Here is a 24707-nt window from a genome sequence, read left to right as displayed (position 1 = left end):
AGACAAAAAGGAAAAGCTGGTTTAGGATATATAGAAGAAGGTGAATCATATTAACAAGGAGCTCAAAAGAACAAAATACCCACTTGCAATCACTATTCTGAGATAGGTCATACATCAAATAAGTGTTGGAGTAATGGTAAAGATAAGTTCAATAGAAAGTGCTACAATTCAAATAAGCATGGCCATAAAGAAATTGAATACAAAGAGAAACCTAAGTTTGAAGGAAAGTGTCATAATTACAACAAAGAAGGATACAAATCTTCATAGTGGAAAACCAAGAAGTGAAACCTAGTAGAGAAAATTGTGAAATAAACATTTGGATGGGATTTAAAAAAATGGTGTAGATGTTACTACTATGGTGATTTTGGGAACGTTAAAGAAAATTGTGTAAAACATCACATGAGGAAGATAGATGCTAAAAAGAGATGTTTTGTATGTATAAAACTTGGACATCTTGTAAAGAACTGTATGAACACAAGAAGAATTGAAGATGAAAAGAAAGCCAAGGATGAAAAAACTAGAAATCAAAAGAGCCGGTAATGGGTGTATAAATTCCCAAAGAATGCAAGCCAAAGTAATGAATTTGATGACACCCAAGTCAATGAATTAGGTAGCTCAACCATTTCAACTTAGTTCACTATGGAGATCACTGGAACTATGATTCAGAAGAATTCATCTAACATAAATTCTAGCCAACAAGTAGAAGATTCATATTGGCATTTATGATGCATAAGGATTATTGAGTGATGATGGAAATTCAAGACCTTACTGAGAAAGGTGGTATTACAAGACCCTATCGAGCAAGGTTTGGTTGCATATCTTATTTTTGATACACATGCAAAGTTGTTGAATCTACTAAGTACCAAGTTCAAACTGAGTAATAGAAATCCTGCCGAGTTCAAAGTTCTCTTAAGTTGCAAGTTCCTATCGAGTCAAGAGACCTTATTGAGTTAAAGGTGTCTTCGAAGTTTTAAAGACCAAACCAAGTGGAAGAAAACCTCTCACTGAGTGAATATGCATAGAAATAATTAATGGCAATAATAAAGATAGAAATTCATTAAAGGGGGGAAATTGAATGTATTGTGCCCCCGCAAATTTTTTGAGCATAGAGAAAAGAGTGAATTTAGAGCCCTCGACAATTTAAGTAGTTTTTGTTGAATATCTCTCTCATGTTCAAAACCTTACTGAGAGATGGAATCTTCTAGTAGTAAGATTAAGAAGGTTTCTAAGATGTTGTTTTGTGGAGTTGATTGCAAAGCTCATGTATTCAAATTGAATACAATATATCCAAAGGAAGTTGACCCTACTATAGCACAATCCTAGATTCCACTAAAGGTACTAATTATTGATGACATTCAATCATTTTATCATCGTTCTACTAAAGATTTACTAACCTAAAGATGAATGAAGAATACAATGAACTATGTGTGGATGGTATTCTGAAACTTGGGTAGAAACATTTTGAGACAAAGGGTTTGACTCATATTTTACATATACTAAGGGACTTCCAAGTAAAGTGTATTAGATTCATCTTAATTCATGTTCATAATGTGTAGTTATGGTTGGATCACCTGATTTTCATAACCTAAAAGATGATACACAATATTACTAGGTCACCAGTGTTGAATAATGCTAAGGCCACAAAAACCCTAGTTCAGGTTGAATTAGTAAAATAGAATATTCTTGAATGGAATGGATGAAATATGAAACTAGGTGGAGTAATAAACATGGAATTGAAGTTTGGCATCCATATTATTGAGACAAAATATACATCTCAATCCGATTGAACAACATATCATGTGAAGCAATTGACCTAGTGTACAAGGCGGTAAAGAACAATTTATCCTTCCACCTTGCTAAGATGCTTCTAAATCAATTGAGAAAGAACATTGAGAGTATCTAAGTCTCCAAGAACAATCCATGTAAATTTGGTTCTCTATTGACATGTTTATTCTTTTACATTCAAAATTTTATCTTCTTCAAAATGAACTATAGTATAGAAGAAAGATACTCCAGTATTGTATAAAATCAATAAATTTATAGAAGAGATGGGAGAAAATTTTGATAGTTTTATGTATTATTATTTTGGGATATTCAAGGAGAAAATAGAAACTAGATATAAGATACCAAGGAAACTAGTAGAAGATTATGAACATGATGGTGAAGGAGCACCCACATAAATTATTTTGGACATGATTTCTACATGAGCCAACTTGAGGAATTTATCCCTATTTTGTCATTAGGATAAGATATTTTCTTGGGATTTTTTTAGACCATTGTGGGGTCATTCTTCCCTATTCTATATTGATCTAGAATTTTCTATATTGTAATAATCTAGAATGTTCCATAGACTGTCCTAAAAAGTATAAATAGAGTTTTTAAGTTTAGGTTTAGGTCAATTTTGGAGAACAAATTTTTTAGATACGAAGTTATGGGGAGACAAATTTTTTAGGAGAGCAAGTGTATGTACTATTCATTTGAAAAATAAACTAGAAGAATATTATTATCTATATCTTGCTAGTACTGGTTCCTATTGTGTTTTCTTTTGTTGTGTTTATCTCTGCATCATTTTTTGGTATCAGAGCTTGGGAAATATTTTAGCTTCTAAGGAAAATTGGATTTTGTGATACATTGAGGAAATAACCTCTAAATGCAGCCAAAAAACTAGGCTTAGTGGAGAGAACCTAGATAGGAGATAATGGTCATAAGAGGAGATTTATCTCATGATTAGAAGATACTATTCAATGCATAGGTTTCATATTGCAATTTTTAGAACAAGAAGAAGGAAGAAGCAAGGAAAAGAGCAAACGAGAAAAGGAGGAAAAAAGAAGAGGAAGTCAAAATAGATCAAGAGATAAAAGAACAAATGGAATTCCTAATGTAGGATCTAAGAAAGAATGAAGAAAATTTAGCACAACTAAAAGAGGAATTGCAAAATAATATGGAAAAAGAAAATACAGATCTGGATCATCAACCAATTCAAATTATAGAAGGTTGTACTAAGCCATTAGAAGAGAAGAGTTGTCCGTTGAAAGAACAACTTGATCACATTGATGTTGATATACCAGATGAACAAATCGGTGCTGACATACCAGATGAACACAATGACATAGATATGCAAGGTGAGCAACAAAATTGTTTTTTATGAAACATATGATATAGAAGTTGTTGAAGATAGAAAAGAGGTTGAAATGGTTGGTGAACATTGTGATGAAATGGTTCATAAAGAGCTGGATCTAATCATCCTTAATGCAAAAAAGAAATGGCATTTGAAGTTAAGAAAGATGGTTTTCTTGCCTATCAAAAGGATACTAGCAGCAAGGAAGAAGACTCGTAATGAATCTAAGAGGATAGAGGAGGCTCCAATAGTGATGAATTCATCTCCAAGCATGGAGATATTGCAGTATTAAGACATCACAGCAAAGGATGTAGCCATTCCTACAGTAACCCAAATTGGTGAATTCATATTTAATGAGGGTCAATCTAATCCATTCATTGTAGGTTTGCAGGGCTTCTATCTAAATATGGAAAAAGTTTACCCACATATGATAGTTGATTCGAATACTAGTCAAGAGTACAAAAGAAAATACCAAAGAATTGGAAGGCACAAAAGAGGAAGGCCAATCCAAGGGAGTTGGATTCTATTTTCCCCGGGAGTATGGTAGAGAGGCACCCACATTAAGTATTTTGGACATGATTTTTGCATGAGCCAACTTGAGGAATTTATCCCAATTTCATCATTAGGATAAGATCTTTTCTTGGGATTTGTTTGGACCATTGTGGGGTCATTCTACCCTATTGTATATTGATCTAGAATTTTCTATAATGTAATAATCTAGAATATTTCATAGGATATCCTAGCAAGGATAAATAGAGTTTTTAGGTTTAGGTTTAGGTCAAATTTGGAGAAAAAAGTTTTTGGATACGAAGTTCAGGGAAGAAGAAATCTGTAGGAGAGAAAGTGTATGTATTGTTCATTTCATAAATCAACTAGAAGAATTTTATTATCTATCTCTTGCTAGTACTAGTTTCTATTGTGTTTACTTCCATTGTGTTTATCTCTACATCACATGATATTTGTTTTCTTGTTTATTGTGACAAGGTCTACTTTCAAGTAGTCAACCCTAGAGTAGGATGGGATAAACCTTTGGAATATGAGATTGACATTGATCACACCAAGGGATCCTAAGACAACATATTTTGGAACATATGAAGAGGCTAAGGCTAGAATTGAGCTTGAGATCAAGCTATCCCAGGTAGTGAACAAAGAAAGAAAAGGGATAGAGAAAATAATGAAGAAGACTAAGAAATCAAGCTCTCCTCTCATTCTTATTGAAGGTAATAAAGATGACCTAGTTGAAGATGAAGATGAAGAGTATAATGTAGATGAATAAAATATGAGGAATATGAGCCTCCCAAGAAGAAGTAGAAGGTTACAATAACCAAGACTACAAAGTCTTCCCCTACTTTGTTCACAAGAAGATCCACCAAATCAAAAAGGAACTTGAAGTTGAGTGAAGAGGATGAAGTTGAAAATATTATATTTAGAGGTCTGCCCTTGACCTTCAAGAGAAAAATAAAAAAATTTGGAACAAGGAATAGGTATGAGGGTACGAGAACAAACCTGTGTTAAAAGAAAAGGCTAACAAAAGTAAAATTATTCACCTTTAATGACATAAAATAGGTATTATTATTAGAATTTGAATATGAAGTAAATTAGTGAAATTGGTAGAAATACTTGAAGTTTAAGATTATAATTTTGAATAATTATTTGGAATAGGATACAACATATTTTCATAATTTTTATTGATAATTTTTTAGTTGCTGAAAAATGCTAAAAATTGGGGGATTAGTTCCCACCACAAGACTATATGGAAATAAACTTATTTCCATTTGAACTTAGACTACATTATAGATAACACATATATCTAGAATATTAAAAAATAAAAATATACTTTGGACCTATATTTTTCATTTTATAGTGATTCAGATTTCAACTCACCCAAAATTGATAGTTTTCATCTTCCACCACATTTTTCAAAACAAATCTATTCTGACTAGAAGAAAAAATATACATTCTAAAAGAGGACTCTCTCCTCTAGAATGTTATTTATTTAAAAAAAAAAAATTGAAATGATTTAATATTTTTTTCTTTCTCAAAATAAATATATTTTTCAGTGTCAAAATATGTGCTTATAGAATTTTTTAATTACAATATGTTTTATCTAATTAAAACACTATAAAATCTATATGATAATATTATTGACTTTGATTTCTTTAAAATGGTGTTTTAATTTTTCTAAAAAAATATCATGAAAAATAGTAAGACTTATTGAAATGCCAATTTTTTGAAATAATATTTTAAATTTACTACTTGGATACAAAGTATTATAAAATATTCATTTAATAGACATTTCCAATTGGAAAAGTGTGAGACCATATATAACTCAGCTAGAATAAATTTATCTATATCATATTCTTGATAAAAAATGATTTTTGGATAGAAATATTCAAATTTAATCATTCTAAGAAGTAAGTCTAAAAGGTGACATAGCTTTGTACTTTTACCCATGACATGTTTCAAGTCTCTTAAGTATGAGATTAGGAGCCAATCAGAGAAAAAAATAATTGAGGATGTCCTTGCGGAAAAAATGGGTAAGTGGGAGTACTCATCTAATGAATTAACACAACAAGTTCATAATGTAATTCTGAAGGAAATCAAATTTCATTGGGATAATGCATTGAAAGTTGCTAAAGACATCAATGAACAAACCTTGAGACAACTTACGTTGAGTCTTACTGAAAAAGAGGTGAAGGAATCATTGAAAATGAATGAGTATAGTCCTACACCTAAACTCAATACATGTTTAATATTATCAAATGACATAGAATCCATGGTGAAATCAAATACTACCACATAGAAAATTATCTATGGGTTGCACAAGCCAAGTTACTATGTTGTGTAAGTAGATGGCAAAGATGGTGAATAAGATGATGAAATAGAAAATGTAGATCTTGATGATGCTAATGAGGAAGAAGAACAAGAAGCTACTAGAGGATGTTTTCTAGAAATACAAAGTATTGAGGAATCTGATGTAGAAAACATTGCAATAGAAGTTATGACATCCCTTCCTCATTCTTTGAGCGAAGCTTTATTGAAATATAGCTTAGAGAAAGTTTTGTCAAAGGTGGTTATTGTTACAACTAGATCATCTAGCACCCAAAAAATCTCCAAAATTACTCTATTGAGTGTTTTAATGATTGAAGTGTCTAACACTTCTTTTGCCAAGATACAAGTCTTTCCAACATTAGGCTTAACCAAGCAACAATAAAGTATTCCTATTGTTAGTATTATTTCTATAATTCCTACGTTTGTTTCCATTACATCTATTTCTACTATTATATGAACCATGGCTAGTGCAATGACAAGTGAGGTTAGGCCTTAATCGAGCACTAAAGTTTTGAATAAAGGAAAGAAAATTGTTCATTATACTATTCCAGAAGAAAATAGAAAAGAAGAGGAAATTGATCTAGATGAGGATATTGTTATTCCAAGTTGGGATACATCTAACCTCATCCTTGAAGAGATAGATACCCTTGGAGAATTGTGGAAGAAGAGGGATAGGAAAAATATTCTCAGACAAGAGAGGAAAAAGAATAATCAAGTCCTTGAGGATGTCAAGAGAATATTTGTAGATGCTCTAAACATTGGGGTTGATGAGAAACAACCTATTATGGATTAGTTGGTTGAAATTGTACACAACTAAAATGAAGATCTTAATGGATAAGAATAACTATTGCAGAGAATAGAAAGAAAATTTGAAAATAAATTTTTGGAACAAGTAGCACAAAAGATTGCTATAGATCAAGTAGAACTATCTAGTATTCTTTCCATACTAGACACATTTGTAAATAATGTTGTTTTTGTATTTATCAAGTTGAGTGACACATCTATCTTTAATAAGGAAATTAAGGATAAATTATCCAAGAGAGATGTGTATATGAAGGAAAGTGCACATCAACTATCACTTGATCCTAGTTGTAGCTTTGCACACTTTATAAAGATTAGAGACCTAAAAAATCTACAAGTAGAGTTGTTAAGGGAAGAAACTAGGATTAGTGCTACACTTGTAAAAATTTAGGGCATGATTCTCCCAAACATGGATGCAATGCAAAAACATGTTCCACATACAAAAAATAGGTCCAGGATAAAAACTTCTCCATATCTAACTACATGATGAAACTATTGGTAGAGTTATAGATAGCATTGCATGCATCTAAGGTATTACAAGAGAATTAGGACAAGAACCTGACAATCATTTTGAAGGCACACATTTATTTCTTATCACATTTTGGTATTAACTTGTAAATATTTTGCATCTTTGGAATTTATGTCAAAAAGGGGAGAAGATTATTTGTCTAGAAAAATATTATCATACTCTAGATATATGTATAGGGGAGAGATATATGTATGGGGGAGTAGTAATATGGTGGCATATGTATAATTAACTAGAAAATATGTTTAAAAAAGTGATTTTGAAAAATAAAAAAACTAGAGTAATTTATTGAGCCACAACAATAATAAGTCAAAATCGAGTTAAAGACGCAGATTGTTGATAAAGAAAGTTTTGACTTGTAATTTTTGAGAATTCAGATTTTTGGTATGATAAGTGTTTTTTTCACTAATGCCAAAGGGGGAAATTATTGATAGTATTGTAAATTTGTCTATTAGTGACCCAACACTTAGTTAGTTGGTTTTATTACTACTGAGCTTATGATTCATCTAGCAGTGATAACCAAATTTTTTAGTTGCTACCAAGCGAGGTAGTTAGATTATAGTTCATGTCAAGCTTCATAGTGGCTACTAAGAATCTATCACAATTTACAATATCACCTGAGTGTAGAAGAGCCTACAGAACTATCTAGTACAAGTGATGATGATCTCATTGTTAACCAAGTTGTATAGTGTCTATGGAGCTCATAGTGTTAACAACAAGAATTCAATTTTGACCAAGTCATGCATTGTTAATCGAGTGATTCCATATCTACTGAGTTTTTCAATGTTCACCAAGTCATTTAATGTTGACTAAGTTCCTACTACTTGAGGTGATTGGTATTGACCAAGCTTTAATGTCAACAAAGAGCCAAAGTAAGCCAAGTGTTGACAATATTTTCTAAGTATCAAAACATCACTGATTTTGTCTTCTCAGCTTGAGTTACAAAATGGTCTGAATTTGTGAATTATGATTAATTTTCTATTGTATCTGACTCCATAATGTAATTAAGAGAATTGGTATATATGTAATGTATTATATCATATCCAACAAAAGAAAATAAAGAATGAGTATGTGAAGAAGTAAAAGAGAATATGAGTGTGAGTTGAAGAAGGCTAAAAGTAGTATAAGGGGCAACAATGACTTTTATATCATAGTAAGGTGATCATTGAAATTCAAGGAATCTCATTCAAAAAATCAAATTTATAGATCAAAGATCAACCACTGATTCATCCTAACAAGTGCATTAGTCAAATCCTTTAAACAATGGACTTAACAATCTTTTGCTAAATCTCTCAACACAGTGCATACTTCACTATATGTTTGTAAATCATTTAACAAGGTGGACCTAATAGTCCTTATTTCTCCTAACAAGGTAGATCATTAGAAGTGGTCAACTGTAATCCTTAACAGGTCTACTTTATACTATAGTACTAAATCATGTGGGTATCATTACCACCCCAATTTTATTTTCTATTTGGAAGGTTTCTAGGTCACCATATCTTGTGTCGAATTGTTATGAATTTAATTTCTTTCATTCTTTCATGCATGCAATTAGATTAGAATAATATATGAAGGATTAATTGGTTAATTGAGTTCACATTTTATTGGTTCCTAATTCACCCCTCCCCTCTTAGTACCCTATCCTACCTTATATTTCCCAAACAAAAGACACAAAGATTTAATGTCATTCACCCAATCCCTAGGCTATTATTGTCACTTAGGTTTGCAGCCTTGTCCAAGGCCTATGCATGAGGACAACCTAGTGAAACATCGAAACAACCTCCAAGCTGTGGGACTTGAACTGCGAGGTTGAGTCTCCAGAGAAGGCCGACTTCCTCTTACTATCAGGGCGCACCTATATACTCTTGGAGAGGAAAAGGGAGAAGGAGAACACAAAAAAAAATCTACCTATTCTAATCTAAGGAGGTGATGCATCAAAATAGAGTGTTTCAACCAATTCTCTGCCCATACATGCGCTACTGAACCAAAATGAAACTAAGGATATACACATCCAGACTTGCTTTCATCAAATAACCACATACAGATCAGAAAATCAAGATGAATGACATAATGAAGAAGTTCACTTATATATCATTCACAAGCCAGCAAAGATATAGTCATGCGAATTACAGATTTCCACAAAACAATGGCACAGGCAAGGAATTCTTGCACTCTAATACCAATGGCTGAAGGAGATAAATAGAGAATCAGATAGTTCAGAGGCATAGGGGAGTTCACACTAGAATTGCAGAGCAAAAGTAGAGGAAAATTAGAGAGAGGGTCCTTTTCAAAAACTACAAAATATGCCTTTGTAGTTCAGGCATAACTGAGATCTTTTGCTGCTAAAGTGACCCTGTAGCTACCTGCCATTAAGTCCCGTGGAGGACAATCATAGAAATCTGAGGAAAATCTGATCTTTGTTGCAATAGGTGTCTGAGAGGACTGAAAATAGTGCCATAACTGTGCTCTGACCTGGTAGATGGATCGATTGAGACGGTGGGGTGTTCTTCCTATATTTCGCATTCATTTTTGGTGGTTTTTGATCGATCATGAAGATTAGATCGCACAACAAAATAGATAACCTTTTTTTTTTGGTTCATGAATCAGTGGGGGGGTTCAAAGAGTTAACCTAGTTTCATAAGCCAATTGGGCCATGCAGGCCAATCACTTCTTTTTGTTCTGCCACCTAGGAAGTCCTCTGTGGTTGACCTCCTTTTATTGAACTAACTACACCACCCTCCAAACTATTATCATTAACTGTAGCGATCACACTAACTGCCAGCCGTCAACCGCCAACTTTAGCCGAGCTAGTGAGACATGTGTCAACAAGGTGTTGTGTCACCATGGTACCCATCATGCAACTTTGAAAGGCGAGATAGTTTCGACCGTTGATCTGCCTTAAATTTGATGATTGTGGATACTCGTTGTACCACTATACTATTCTTACCTTGAGCCCATTATATCTGGTGCCACCTCAGCAACTGCACCACACTCGAATGACACCTGGTATTACCTGACTAACGTACCTTAGTGAGACTTGGCCTCACTGATCCTCATGGTGAAAGGGCACTATGTCACCATGGTAAAGATCATGCAACTTCACCATGGCGACATGGCGCCTTTTGTCGATTTTCCTTGTTAACATAAAACTCATGTAGCTTATCCATAGTGCAATGGTACCTACCATTGATTTATGTAGATCTAACAGTGGAGAAGTTAACCTTTTCTTTCACTGGCGACGTTGAAGATTTGGTCCCATGCGCTAACTGTATTCTGACCTGGCATATGTGGTTGTTCCCCATTGGACTAATGAAGAACCACCTTGGTCTGACAAGGCACCAACCTAGAGGGTCCATACTGCTTTGACCCTACTAAGGGACATGTGGCGCTTAGGCGCTATGTTGTTGTTGTAAATCTCATGCAGCTTTTCCATAGCGCGATGGCGCCCATCGTAGATCAATTTCAATCTGATGATCAGAACCACCTTGTACTCTGCACATCCTTCCCTCTGAAAATTTTTGGGACCTAACTCATACACTTGGCACCTCTCTATTGGCCTTAAAAGCATCAACTTGGCAGATTCTGATACTATTTAATCCTGACCACACCACGTGTCAACCAGGTGCTATGTCGCTAACAAAAAACTCGTGAGTTTTTCATTGGTGCCATGGCACCTTGCTGCTTTTTGAAACTTTCTAGCTCGTGAAACTGACCACCCACCGCTAACTTTCCTGGTGATGCAAGCTGCTCACTGTCAGACCTTTCCGTCGGGCGCTATGTTGCTATGAAGATTTTTTGACCAACACACGATAGCGACATAGTGCCCACGGTTCCATGGAACATTTCCTAACTGCCGAAGAGTCTTGGATGACCTGCAAACTAGACCCACCAGACACGCATCAATAGGGCATGATGTTGCTAACATAAATCTCACATAACTTCACCATAGTGAGACAGCGCCCTCCGTAGATCTTCCTCAGATCTGATGGCAGACAATCTTGCGGGCTGCAAAATATATCATAAGGTTTAAAACTTTGGTATATTTTTAATATTTCATTGGTATTTGACTATGGATATTTCAAAGGTAGGAAGGGAAATATGAATTATGAATTTTGGTGGGAGAGTTAAAATACAACATTTCTAGTGACTCACCGGGGGCATGAGCCTGCTCGATGCATGACCAGTGCCTGTAAACAATCCATTGGGCTGCAAGGTCTAAAAAGTATGAACCTGAGAACTACAAAACCCTAACCCTTCTACGAGGAGATCAAAACATTAAAAACCCTAGCTCTGCAACTACAACTGAAACTGAGACAAAACTTCCTCTACAACCTGAGACATCTCAAAATTTTCTACCTCATAGGGAGACGGCTATGCCCGTGTATATCTTGAAAAGCAGGAAACAACAGAAAAGAAACTAAACTACCTATATACAGTAACTTGACCCTTATCAAAAACAAGCTTTAAGATAAATCCCATTGACTAGAATGGGCAAAACTTCACCATTAGGTTTGCTTAGTTGCAATGCATTAGCCTATTTGCAACTGGAAATCAGATAGGGGCCACTCCATAGTGCATCAAATTTAGAATGTTTTCTTGGTTTTTCCCTATCTGCATCCCACTTTAGAACTAAATCTCCCTCTCTCAAGGTTCTGACCCTAGCCTTCTTATCAAAACTCCTTTTCATCTGCTGTTAATGTATCTCTAGGGTTTGCATAGCTTTATTTCTCTTTTCTTCTAGTTCAATCAGCTCTGCCATTCTTACTGACATGGCATTATCTTCGATCAATTCAAGCTGATGAGCCAACTCCAAGGATGAGAATTCCAATGAAATTGGGAGTCTGGCCTCCCTAAAATATACCAGTACAAAAGGTGAATACCTAATAGATCTCTTTAGTGTTATCCTATTAGCCCACAAAGTAGTCCTTAATTTCTTATGCAAGGCCCTCTGATTGTCTTCTATTGTCCTCTTCATGATTTTGATCAAATTCTTGTTGGAAGACTCCGCCAAACCATTGCCCTGGGGATAGTAATTTGATGATGTGTTCAAGTAGATATTGTGATTCATTGCCCATGCACAAATCTAGGTTCCAATAAAAGACTGAGCATTGTTTGAGATGATAGTAGAAGGAGCACCAAACCTAGATACAATTTCATCAAGGAACTCAACAACTGATGGTTCTATGGCATCCTTCAAGGAAATTGCCTTTGTCCATCTAGTGAAATAATACTTAGTAGCCAAAATCCATTTATGACCTATACTAGATGGAGGATTAATAGGGCCTATAAAATCCAACCCCCATTGGGTAAAGGGCTGATCCACCTGAATAGGACAAAGGGGGAAAGCTGCAAGCCTCTGTTTTCCTGAGAAGAAAGCACATTTCTCACATTTTCTCACATATCCATAACAAACAAAGATGGCCAATAATAACCAGCCCTCATGATCTTCATGGTAGTTGATCTTGCAGAGAAATGGCCACCATCAGGGCCATCATGAAGTTCCTTAATCATCCTCTCAGCCTAATCCCCTTCAATGCATCTCAACAGGGTCCCATTAAAATCCCTCCTGAATAGGATACCATCAATCACAACATAGGGAATGGATTGCATTCTATATTATCTTCTTTTAGCTCTATCCAATCCCTGAGGGTATACATTCCCTGATAAGAAGCTCTTCATATCATTTATCCAGCTCCTTGGACCATTAGCTTTTTTTACCTCCTACTACTCTGTTATTACCATAGCAGCCTCTTCATCTGAATCCTAGCCTGATAACATTTCTTTGCACAATCCTCTCTCTCTTACCAGCTTGGTAATCTGAATATCAACATCATATTCCATTACCCTAGTGATCCACCCAGCTCTCTTTTCACTGACATCCTTGCTTAACAGGAAGTCCTTTACACTGGCATGGGGCACCAAAAAATGGATCCTATTGTAGGATAAGAGGTTCTTGAATTTCTTCAAGGCTCTGATGATCACAAGGGTCTACTTCTCAAAAAACCTGTACTTATCTTCATATTCCTTGAGCCCTTCACTAAAGAAGGCTATGGGTTGCTCCTCATCCTTGTCATTTGTTTGAGTCAAGATAGCAGAGATACTTGACTCACCACCTAGAGTGTAGAGGATGAAATCTTTTTCAAAATTTTTGTTTATGAGAGTAGGGGTTGAGGCTATGGCTTCCTTGATCTCTTCAAACTCTTCTTCCTTTCCTTGGTCCATGAGAAGACCATACCTTTCTTAAGCATAGCTGTAAGAGGTTTCACCATGGTAGCAAGATTAGGAAAAAAGATTCTTACAAAATTTATTCTACCAAGGAAACTTTGCAACCCTTTCTTGTGTTTAGGAAGAGGAAGGGAAAGTATTGCCTTTGTTCTTTCTGGATCAATGGTCAGCCCATCCTTAGATACAATGTGTCCCAATAATTTTTCTTGGCTTGTAGCAAAGACACACTTGGCTGGGTTAAGGGAAACCCCAAACTTTCTACATCTCTGAAATACTTGTCTTAGATGATCAAAATGATCTTCTACATTTTTTTGAATATATAGTTATATCATCAAGGTATACTAGGAAAAATTTGTCAATTAATTTTTTAAAGGCCTTCTCTATTTCCTTCTAAAATGTGGCACCTGCATATATTAGTCCAAATGGCATCTTGAAATAAGAATGGGTGCCCCATTTAGTAGTAAATGTTGTCTTATGTCTGTCAGATTCTTTAACCAACACTTGATTATAACCAGAGAACCCATCAAGAAAAGAGAATCTCCTTGAACCACTAACCTTGGATAGAATTTGCTCCATGGAAGGGAGAGGATGGTGATCTTTAAGAGAAGCTTGATTAAGATCCCTAAAGTCCACACATAGTCTGATTTCTCCATTCTTCTTCCTTACAGGGACAAGGTTAGCTAGCCATGATGAGTGTTTGATAGGAAATATTATATTAGCCTCTATCAACTTGGATAGTTCTTTTCTCATTAGAGATTCAATCTTAGGATTCACTGACCTCTGTTTTTGCCTTACTGGTTTGGCCCTATCAATTAAATCTATGGTATGCTAAAAAAAACTAGGGTCAAACCCTTTTAAATCATCATATGTCCAAGAAAATACATCATTAAATTCTTGACATAACTGAATGAAGTTTTCTTGCTCAGTTTCAGAACATACCTTCCCCATATTCAAAGATTTTTTATTAGCAATTGTAACCAGGGCATAATCATCCTTTTTTGCAGCTAGATTCATTCCTTTTCCTCTTGTTTGATCATCAGGATTAAAGATACTCTCCAAGGTAATGAGACCCTTGGGAAACTTGTTAGAATTGAGATGAATGATTTGATCACCATACTGATCTTGCAGTCTTGAATGGTTTCTATCTGAGAATTCTGCCTCATTCAGCAAGAAACTCAAAATTTGCTCATCAGAATCAAATGCCTACTAATGAATTTTGTTGTTAGGGATGGCAGGCCTCACTACCACCTTTATTTGTTACTTCTTTTCTTCCTCAAGATTCCCTGGTATGTCATAAGCTGCACCCACTACTGCAAGTCTATCAGCATGTCTATTTTCTTTCCTAGGAATGCTCTGAATATTAAATGCATTGAAGCCCTCAAGAAAATCCCAGACTCTGTTTTTGTAAGACTTGTGCAGGCCATTTTTGGTGATATTCTGGTTTCTCACTTGGTTAACTATTAACTCACTATCCCCATATACTCTCAAGGCTTGAATTCCTCTCTTTTGGGAAAGTAAGAGACCTTGAATCAAAGATTCATACTTGGCCACATTATTGGTGCAACTGAATTGGAGCCTAAAGGAGAAGTAGTATCTTATTTGTGCAGGAGAGATCAACATAACACCAGCCCCTAATCAATTTCTATTCCTTGAGCCATCAAAGTACATACTCCATATCCTACTTATGTCATCATTAATCCCAACAAGATCAGGAACTTGAGCATCTTTCTCCATTATGCAATATGTACTAAGGCCTGTCTCAAGAGTTTCTAACATAGGTTCAAAATAATATGTACTAGCCCATTCATCCAAGAAGAAATCAAAAATCTCTGCCGTGGAACTGGCAGGATCATTTACTATGTCATTTTCATCCATCTCTAGAATAGGACAATTTATGTTGATGGGATTGGGGTTGTAAGATTTAGTGTGATGAAGGGCTTGAGGTTCTGCTCTAATTGAGGCATTAGCTCCATATCTGGTCTTAAATGACATATATGACCAATCAGCAGATATGAATCCACCATTTTGAGCAGTGAAGTCTCTTGAAAGACAGATAGCAAAATAGGGCTTGACTTCAGCAATAGATATGTCTTGAATCACAATGCAACTAGGGCATGCATGTAGGGCCATCTCCACATTCCTAAGGATACCTATAGTTTTGATAGTACTACCATCTAATTGTAACACATCCCTAACAATGGGATCATATTTCATTCCTAAAGCATCAGCAACACACCTAGGCATTATTGAGCTACTAGCCCCTGAATCTATCATGCAATTGTGAACTAATTTGCACCCTATAATCAGAGAAACATAGAATGGAGAAGGTCTAACCTTTTTATTTGTTTCCACATCCCTTGCTGGTTGTACTAGACTTGTGGAACTCTCCATGGTAGATGATTGATCCTTGGGTTCAATCTTCTCTAACTCTTGTTATAGCATCCTCTTCTGCATTGGTATGGTAGCAACAACATCTCGCATAGAAATATTCACATTGGTCTTCTTCATTTTCTCTACCACACTGAATGGTGTATTACGAACTCTGGTAGAAACTTTGGGAGTTGCACTTATAAGAGGTTGAGATGTGACAACATAAGGATCACTTGCATCTTTATTTCTAGAATCTTGCTTTTGCTTTGTGAAGTACTTGTTTGTTCATTTGCTGCATGTATATGAGGTATATAACTTGAAGTTGAGGCCTACTTTGGAGGAGGGGTAGCATGTTCCATAGCTCTCTTCTTACTTCTAGTGTTATGAGCAACGAAATCCTAGTTTACATTACTATGCTCCCCAATCTGATGATTCATGAAAGAGAAATCATCATGTCCTTGAATATATGAGGCATCCTTGGGATGATCCTCCTTGTATGATTTCTTTGCTGCAAGTTCTTGGTCAGTCAGGGCCAAATAAGATTCTGCCTTTTGGCACATGCAATAGGTATAAGAATAGTTGCAGGAAGGATAGAAATCTTGATCTTGGGCCAAGTTATTTTGAGGGACTATAGCATTGTTCTGATTTGAGCTTGAAGCAAAAGCATGACTATTTTTCCTACCCTCATCAAAAGAGCTATTCCACTAATTAGGAGGCCTACCACCATTTGGAGCTTGATATTGCAATTGGGGAGGCTTGCCACCTTGAGCTTGTTGCCTTTCCAAGGCCACCACCTTGTTACTCATTTTTTGTATCATAGAGAAAATATCCTCTAATCTCTTTACTTGGTCCTTCAACTCCCTCCCTTGCTCTTCCAATTTTTTATCCAGGGTCTTCTCTCTTTTATCTGTATTCAACACTAGACCTTGGAGCATTTCTTTGAGTTCATCTATCCCATTTGAGGATGTGGAAGCTTGGGGAACTAGAGTAAGGGCTTGTGACATAGAAGTTGTAGGAAGAGGGGCTATTGCTGGTTGGTGATTGGGAACATCAGGAAAAAGAGTCATAGGGGGCCTTGGAGCAAACTTTCCTCCTTGCATTAGGATGTTCTTAGCTTTTATGGCTATCTCATAAGCATTAGGCAAGGTATCTCCTCCCATAGTTTGGATTGTAGTGGCAATATCACTATTAAAATCTCTAAGGTAATGTAAGAAGGCATTACCAGGGGTAGGTTTCACTGTAGCAGGTATTCTATCCCATGTCTTTTGAAATCTGTAGTTAAAATCAGTCATACACTCATGGGGGGCCCTTTTTATAGTAGTCAGCTGCTCTAAAAGTGACAGATAGTCACTTTTATCCTCAAAATGTTTGCACAATCTTGCTCCTAGTCCATCCCAATCAGTTATAGAACCATGAGCTAAGCCTCTATACCACTGCAATGCTTTTCCTTTTAAAGATGAGGCCAAAAGTCTAACAGCAACATCATCCTCTATGATACCATGAATATTACAGACATTTGTTACTTCTTGGATATGCTTTAATGGGGAGATGGAAGTTTCACCAGTAAAATCAGGTATACTCTTTAGTGTAGATACTGGTATATCATGTCTTTGGGCTAACAATAGAGGACTTCCACCATTAAAGGTGGGAAAAGCATGAACTCCTGGCTATGCCATGTAAACAAGTGTTCTATTGATGAGTGTTGATGGCAATCTAGGCCGAGTTCGGTCAACATGAGGAGTAGAGATAGATCTTATAGGTATATTAACTGTTATTACACCCCTAACTGGCGATAATGAAGTTCTAGTCCTCCTTCTAGGATTTGAAAGAGAAAGCTCTTGATATTGAAATTTACCTCTAGAAGATGCCCTTTTTTCAGCCCTGGGCATGAATCATTGCAACTTTGGCCTGGAACTAGATTTGTTGATGTTCAGAGTCACGAAAGTACTTTGAAGAATCAGCCTCTCGAAGGCTTCAATACTGAAGCCAACACTACCTCTTCGGCATTAATCTCTAAAACTCTTTCTTCTTGACACCAGTAGGCTTTAAATTTGTTTGAAAGTATCCCACTGGGTGTGCCAAAAATTGTTGTCACTTAGGTTTGCACCCTTGGCCAAGGCCTATGCCCAAGGACAACCTAGTGAAACATGGAAACAACCTCCAAGCTGTGGGACTTGAACTTCAAGGTTGAGTCTCTAGAGAAGGTTGGCTTCCTCTTACTATCAAGGTGCACCTATCTACTCTTGGAGAGGAAAAGGGAGAAGGAGAACATGAAAGAAAATCTACCTAGTATAATCTAAGGAGGTGATCCACCAAAATAGAGTGTTCAGACCAATTCTCTGCCCATACATGCACTATTGAACTAGAATGAAACTAAGGATATACACATCCAGACTTGCTTTCATCAAATAACCACATACAAATCAAAAAACCAAGATGAATGACACAAGGAAGAAGTTCACTTATATATCATTCATAGGCCAGCATAGATACAGTCATGCAAATTACAGATTTCCACAAAACAATGGCACAGGAAAGGAATTCTTGCACTCTAATACCAATGGCTGAAGGAGATAAATAGAGAATTAGATAGTTCAGAGGCATAGGGGAGTTCACACTATAATTGCAGAGCAAAAGCAAAGGAAAATCAGAGAGAGGTTCCTTTTCAAAAACTAAAAAATTTTCCTTTGTAGTTCAGGCATAACTGAGATCTTTTGCTACTAAAGTGACCCTGCAGCTACTTGCCATTAAGTCCCGCGGAGGACAATCATGGAAATCTGAGGAATTTGCAACATGTGTCTGAGAGGACTGAAAATGGTGCCATAACTGCGCTCTGACTTGGTAGATGGATCGACTGAGATGGTGGAGTGTTCTTCCTATAATTCACATTCATTTCTAGTGGTTTTGGATCGACCGTGAAGATCACATCACACAACAAAATAGATCACCTTCATTTTTTGGTTCATGAATCAGCGGGGGGGTCAGAGAGTCAACCTAGTTTCACAAGCCAACTGGGCCACACGAGCCAATCACTTCTTTTCATTCTGCCACCTGGGAAGTCCTCTATGGTTGACCTCCTTTTATTGAACTAATTGTGCCACCCTTCAAACTGTTATCGTTAACTGTAGCAATTACACTAACTGCGAACCGTCAACCGCCAACTTTAGCTGAGCCAGCAAGAAATGTGTCAACAAGGCATTGTGTGGCCATGGTATCTGCCATGCAACTTCGAAAGGAAAGATAGCGCCAACCATCAATCTGCCTTAAATCTGATGATCGTGGAGACTCATCGTACCACTATACTGTTCTTATCCTAGGCCCATCATATCTAGTGCCACCTCAGCAACCACACCACACTCAAATGACACCTGGTAATACTTGACTGATGTGCCCTAGCAAGACCTGGCCCCGCTGATCCATGTGGTGAAAGGGTGCTATGTCACCATGGTAAAGATCATGCAACTTCACCATGGTGACATGGCACCTTCCGTCAATTTTCCTTGATCTGACGGCAAGCAATAGATATTGCTCCTTAGTGCATCGATCAATTGAAACTAGCCACCTATCGCTGTCTATGTTTCTTGTGCCTCTGACCTTGGACCCATGAGGACACGTTTCCTCCAAGTGCCATGTCAATAACATAAAACTCATGTTTCTTATCCATAGTGCGATGGCACCTGTCGCTGATTTTTGCAGATCTGACGGTGGAGAAGTTAACCTTTTCTTGCACTGACGACATTGAAGATCTAGTCCCATTGGCTGACTGTATTCTGACTTGGCATACGTGGTTGTTCCCCATTGGACTAATGAAGCACCACCTTGGTCTGACAAGGCACCAACCTAGAGGGGTCGTACTACTTTGACCCTACTAGGGGACACGTGGCACTCAGGCGCTATGTCGTTGTTGTAAATCTTGTGCAGCTTTTCCATAGCACAATGGTGCCCATCGTAGATCAATTTCAATTTGATGATCAGAACCACCTCGTACTCTGCACATCCTTCAATCTAAAAATTGCTAGGCCTGTGAACCACATATGCCCTAACTCATACACCTGGCACCTCTCTATTGGCCTTCAGAGCATCAACCTGGTAGATTCTGATACTGTTTAATCCTGACCATGCCACGTGTCAACCAGGCACTATGTCGCTAACCAAAAACTCATGAGTTTTCTGTTGGTGCCATGGCACCTTGCCGCTTTTTCAAACTTTTTGGCCCGTGAAACTGACCGCCCACCACTAACTTTCTCAGTGACGCAACCTGCCCGTCGTCAGACCTTTCCATCGGGCGCTATGTCGCTATGAAGATTTTTCGGCCAAGACATGATAGTGACATAGCGCCCACGGTGCCATGAAACCTTTCTGACTTGTCGAAGAGTCTTGGACGACCTGCAAATTGGACCCACTGGACATGCGTCAATAGGGCCCTCCATAGATCTTCCTCAGATCTGAAAACAAAGAATCTTGCGGGCCGCAAAATATATCATAAGGTTTAAAACTTTGGTATATTTTTAATATTTCACAGGTATTTGACTATGGATATTTCAAAGGTAGGAAGGGCAATATGAATTATGAATTTTGGCGAGAGAGTTAAAATACAATAGCTACTTCAACTAAAAAAAGGTCTAATATTATTATTATCCAATCATTATAATTTGTAATCCCTTACAAGTTAATACCACCTCATGAAGGTACAATATCACCATACATTATTAAATCCCTAAACCTAAGCCATTTTATACAAGCTTTTATCACTTAAAAAATTAGGGATAGAATAAGTCATCCAATAGAAAAATAGCCATAGACACCTCTTATAATATAAGGTCATTTTTTTTTCATGGAGGGTGCCCCTAAAATATCCCATGGGGGAATTTCCCCTTGAACCTACATTATACAGAAATAGGGAGAGCATGAGGCACTACCCCTTGACCCTGTCTTGGGGGCACTGCCCCCAAACCCTTTTAGAAACAATTTGGTGAGAAATAATGGAGACTAAACCTTTGAGTCCAATTAGGCTCTACATCACAATAATCTCCCACTGGGAGAATGATCAGATTGCATAAAAATAACCTCCTACTTGAAGACTGATCATAGCACCACTAAACCTATAGCTCCCACTAGAATACAAAAGAAGACTAACTAAATTTGAAAAGGAATTCAACTACTCCCTTGTTATTTCCTTGGTAAGAAATCTCCTAGATTAACATCTGTATGTATCTTCTCCATCTTTAACTCTCCATCATCTAGAACTGATCTACTGAATGGGTGCCATAACTATATGTGTTTTTTCTTGGAATCTAGAGAATTCTTTGTAATATGAATGACACTCTAGCTATTTTAAAAAAAATAATTATCCCTGTATAGGTGTCTAAATTCTTCTATGAAGAATTGAAGCCATATAATCACATTATCTACCTCTATATTGGATGAAGTATTAACCTTAAACAATCAAGAAATCTAAATCACTAATATCCCACCAATGGTAACTACATAACCTATAGTACTCCACCTAGTATCCATATCCCCTACAAAATCTAAGTCAACATACCCTTGTAAATTAGTAGTAGAGCACCCAAAATGTAAATGCTTACCACATGTTCCTCTCAAATATCTGAGAATATATTTAACTAAATTCTAATATTCAAGCATTGGATGACCCATATGCCTATTAACAACTCCCATTGCATGTGCAATATCTAGCCTAGTACGTAGCATAACATGCATCAAACTTCCTACAACTAAAACATAGAGCATCTTGGACATCTTATCCTCCTCTTCTTGTATCCATGGATGCATCTCCTTAGTCAACTTCAAATGACTAGGTAAAGGTGTATTGAACACTTTGGCATTATCCATAGAGAAACCTTGCAACACCTTCTCAATTAAATCAACCTGAGATAATGTCAATTTTTTATTCTTTCTATCTCTGAAAATATTCATATGAAGGATTTTTTTCTACCAACAAACCTTTCATATAAAATTAATGTGATAACTATTCCCTTAAACCCTAAATGTGAACCATGTTAGACCCAACTACAAGTGTATCATCAAAATATAAATATAAAATAATATAGTATTCATCATAAAACCTCTTAAAATAAATACAATAATCTAAATGACACCTACTATATCCATGTTCATGCATCAAATTGTCAAAGTTTAGATAGCCTTGCTGAGGTTCTTTCTTCAAGCCATATAAACTTTTTAGCAATTTGCACACTAAGTTTTCTTTATCTTTGACTTCAAACCCTTGTGTTTGTACCATATATATCTCTTCATCCAAATTACCATGAAGAAAGGTTGTTTTAGTATCAATCTACTCCAAATGTAAATATTCAATAGCCACATGACTTAAAATAGTGTGAATAGAAGTCATCTTAACAATCAGAGAGAATATCTCATCAAAATCAATGCCCCTTTTTTTGTGCAAATTATTTTACCACTAACCTAGATTTAAATATTTTATTATCTACATCTTCTTCTTTAAACCTATAAACCCATTTATTCTATAAATCCCTTTTACCTATATGAAACTTACTCAAATCCCATGTCTTATTTTTCAAGAAAGAGTCCATTTCTTCTTTCATTGCAGACTCTCACTGAATCTTTGCATCCACCTAAACAATTTCATCATAATATTCAAGTTCACTATCATCAGTAAGTAAACTAGAATACAAATAAAAAGTAAATATTTCTAGAGATCTACTTATCCTTTTTGATCATTTATCATTCATTGGTTTGTGGTATTTACTATTTTGGTTGTTGTAGACCATGAGGAGCTCTTGATCATCTTTTGGAGTATCATCAACATTACATAATTATTTTCTTTCTTCTCATCCTTCTACAATAGATCTTTGTACAACACTTTGTCATTGAATACGATATCCCTTTTAATAATTTTATGATTTTTAGAATCCAAAAGCCTATAACCAAATTCATCAATGCCATATCTGACAAATCCACATCTCTTTGACTTAGCTTCCAACTTAGTTCTATTTTTAGAATCTATGTGTAAATGCTTCACAATCGAAGGTTTTGTGAAAATAGTAACTCGCCTTCTTACTATTCCATGCTTCCTCTATTATTCTAAAATCCAAAGTAGTAAAGAGACCTTTATTAATCAAACATACAATAGTATTGACATCCTCCCTACACATTCTTAAGGGAATCCCAACATGTAACCTCATGCTCCTTGCATGCTCCACTGTTTTCCTATTCATGGGTTCAACCATTCCATTTTCATATGGAGTCTTGGAACAATTTTTTGTCTACGAATACCATTAGCGTAGAAATAATATTCAAATTATTTTGTGCAATAATCACCACCATTAGTGGATATGAGACATTTTAATCTTTTACTTGTCTCATTTTCAACCAAGCATTTCTATTTCTTAGAAGTTTGAAATACATTTGATTTATGTCTAAGGAAATAAAGCCATACTTTTCTAGTTGCATCATTAATAATTACAACTATTGGAAATATCACTAGGTAATTGTATAAGTTCTATCATTTATCACAACATATATTTTAGGTCTTTCATTATATAATTAGAGATAGAAAATTATCTAAGTGTTGGATAATTTTTAGCAGTATAAAGAAAGATTTGATATGTGTTGATCATAGAGATCGAGTTAGCTCTTATGAAATTGAGGATGGATAGTTGACAATGTCATGATGATCTATGTCAATGGGAAGATCTGTATGGATAGTAAAACATTAGTTAATGAAGAATTACCAGTATAGGTAATTCACAAAGTTGAACATATCATGTTAGTAAATTGAATTGTACAGATTAAGGATATATTTTGATAGAAAAATAATTACTTAATCATGATGGTGTAAAATATTATATGTTAACCCTGAAATTATTCTATAATTAGTTAAGTGTGAAAAAGCATCAAGGCCAACTAAGTAGACTTTTTATAATTTTGCAAGGTATAAGTAAAGATTATATCTTGTGCATCCAAAGAGAAGTATGCATGTGATATGAACTATTGAGAATTAAGTATATGTGATGTGTGATCCTTATGTGATGAAAATTTTGATGTATGATCAAAGTAAGTACAAGATACAATAGTGAGATAATATTGAATTTATATCTATTCTTGTGAAGAAACTTATTTTTATATTGCATGTTAGGGTAGTGGCCTCTTCTTGCATATATTGTATTTGATCTTCCAACTCCTAAAAAAGTTGAGACTTTTAATAGGGCCTAGTCCTCTAAAAAGGAATAAAGACACTATATGTATTGAATAGACTCCTGACATGGTCAATACACTAAGTAGGATTCTTCTTTTTAGTCTATCATCTTGTGGGTATCATGTCTACCATAGTTTTCCCTTGACCAAGGTTTCCCTAGTTAACAAATAATGGTGTTATGAGTTCTTTGTATGTATGGCTACATTTATTGTTCAGCATCTATTGTTTTACTTTTATATACAAGTTATAAAATAATTTACAATGTTCAGTTGTGGGAAAAAATTATAGAATAGTGATTCAAGTCCTACCTCCTCACCTCTTAGTATTGTCTATTTCTAACAATTGGTAGAGAAAAATTACTCAAAAGAGGCTTAAAAAGTTGAATAAGATCCCTATAAATATGGAATAGTTAAAAATAAATCTTAAAGAAAATCTTGAGGAAAATGATCTTCCTATAGAAGAAAGAGATAACTTGAAAAATTGGTATAAAAGTGAAAAATGTCTATATTGGTAAACTAAAAGATAAGATTGATGATCTGAAATCTAGGAAGGAATAAATTAAGGAGTTTAGTGACAATGATGAAGTAGGTATCCTCAAGAAATAAAATTGTATCTTGAAACATGAGTTAAAAATTATT

The sequence above is a fragment of the Cupressus sempervirens genome, chromosome 11 (genome assembly GCF_028749045.1).
Source record: "Cupressus sempervirens isolate cs-2001-9-10 chromosome 11, ASM2874904v1, whole genome shotgun sequence".
NCBI classification, from domain to species: domain Eukaryota; kingdom Viridiplantae; phylum Streptophyta; class Pinopsida; order Cupressales; family Cupressaceae; genus Cupressus; species Cupressus sempervirens.
Note: the sequence above shows the minus strand (reverse complement) of the source record.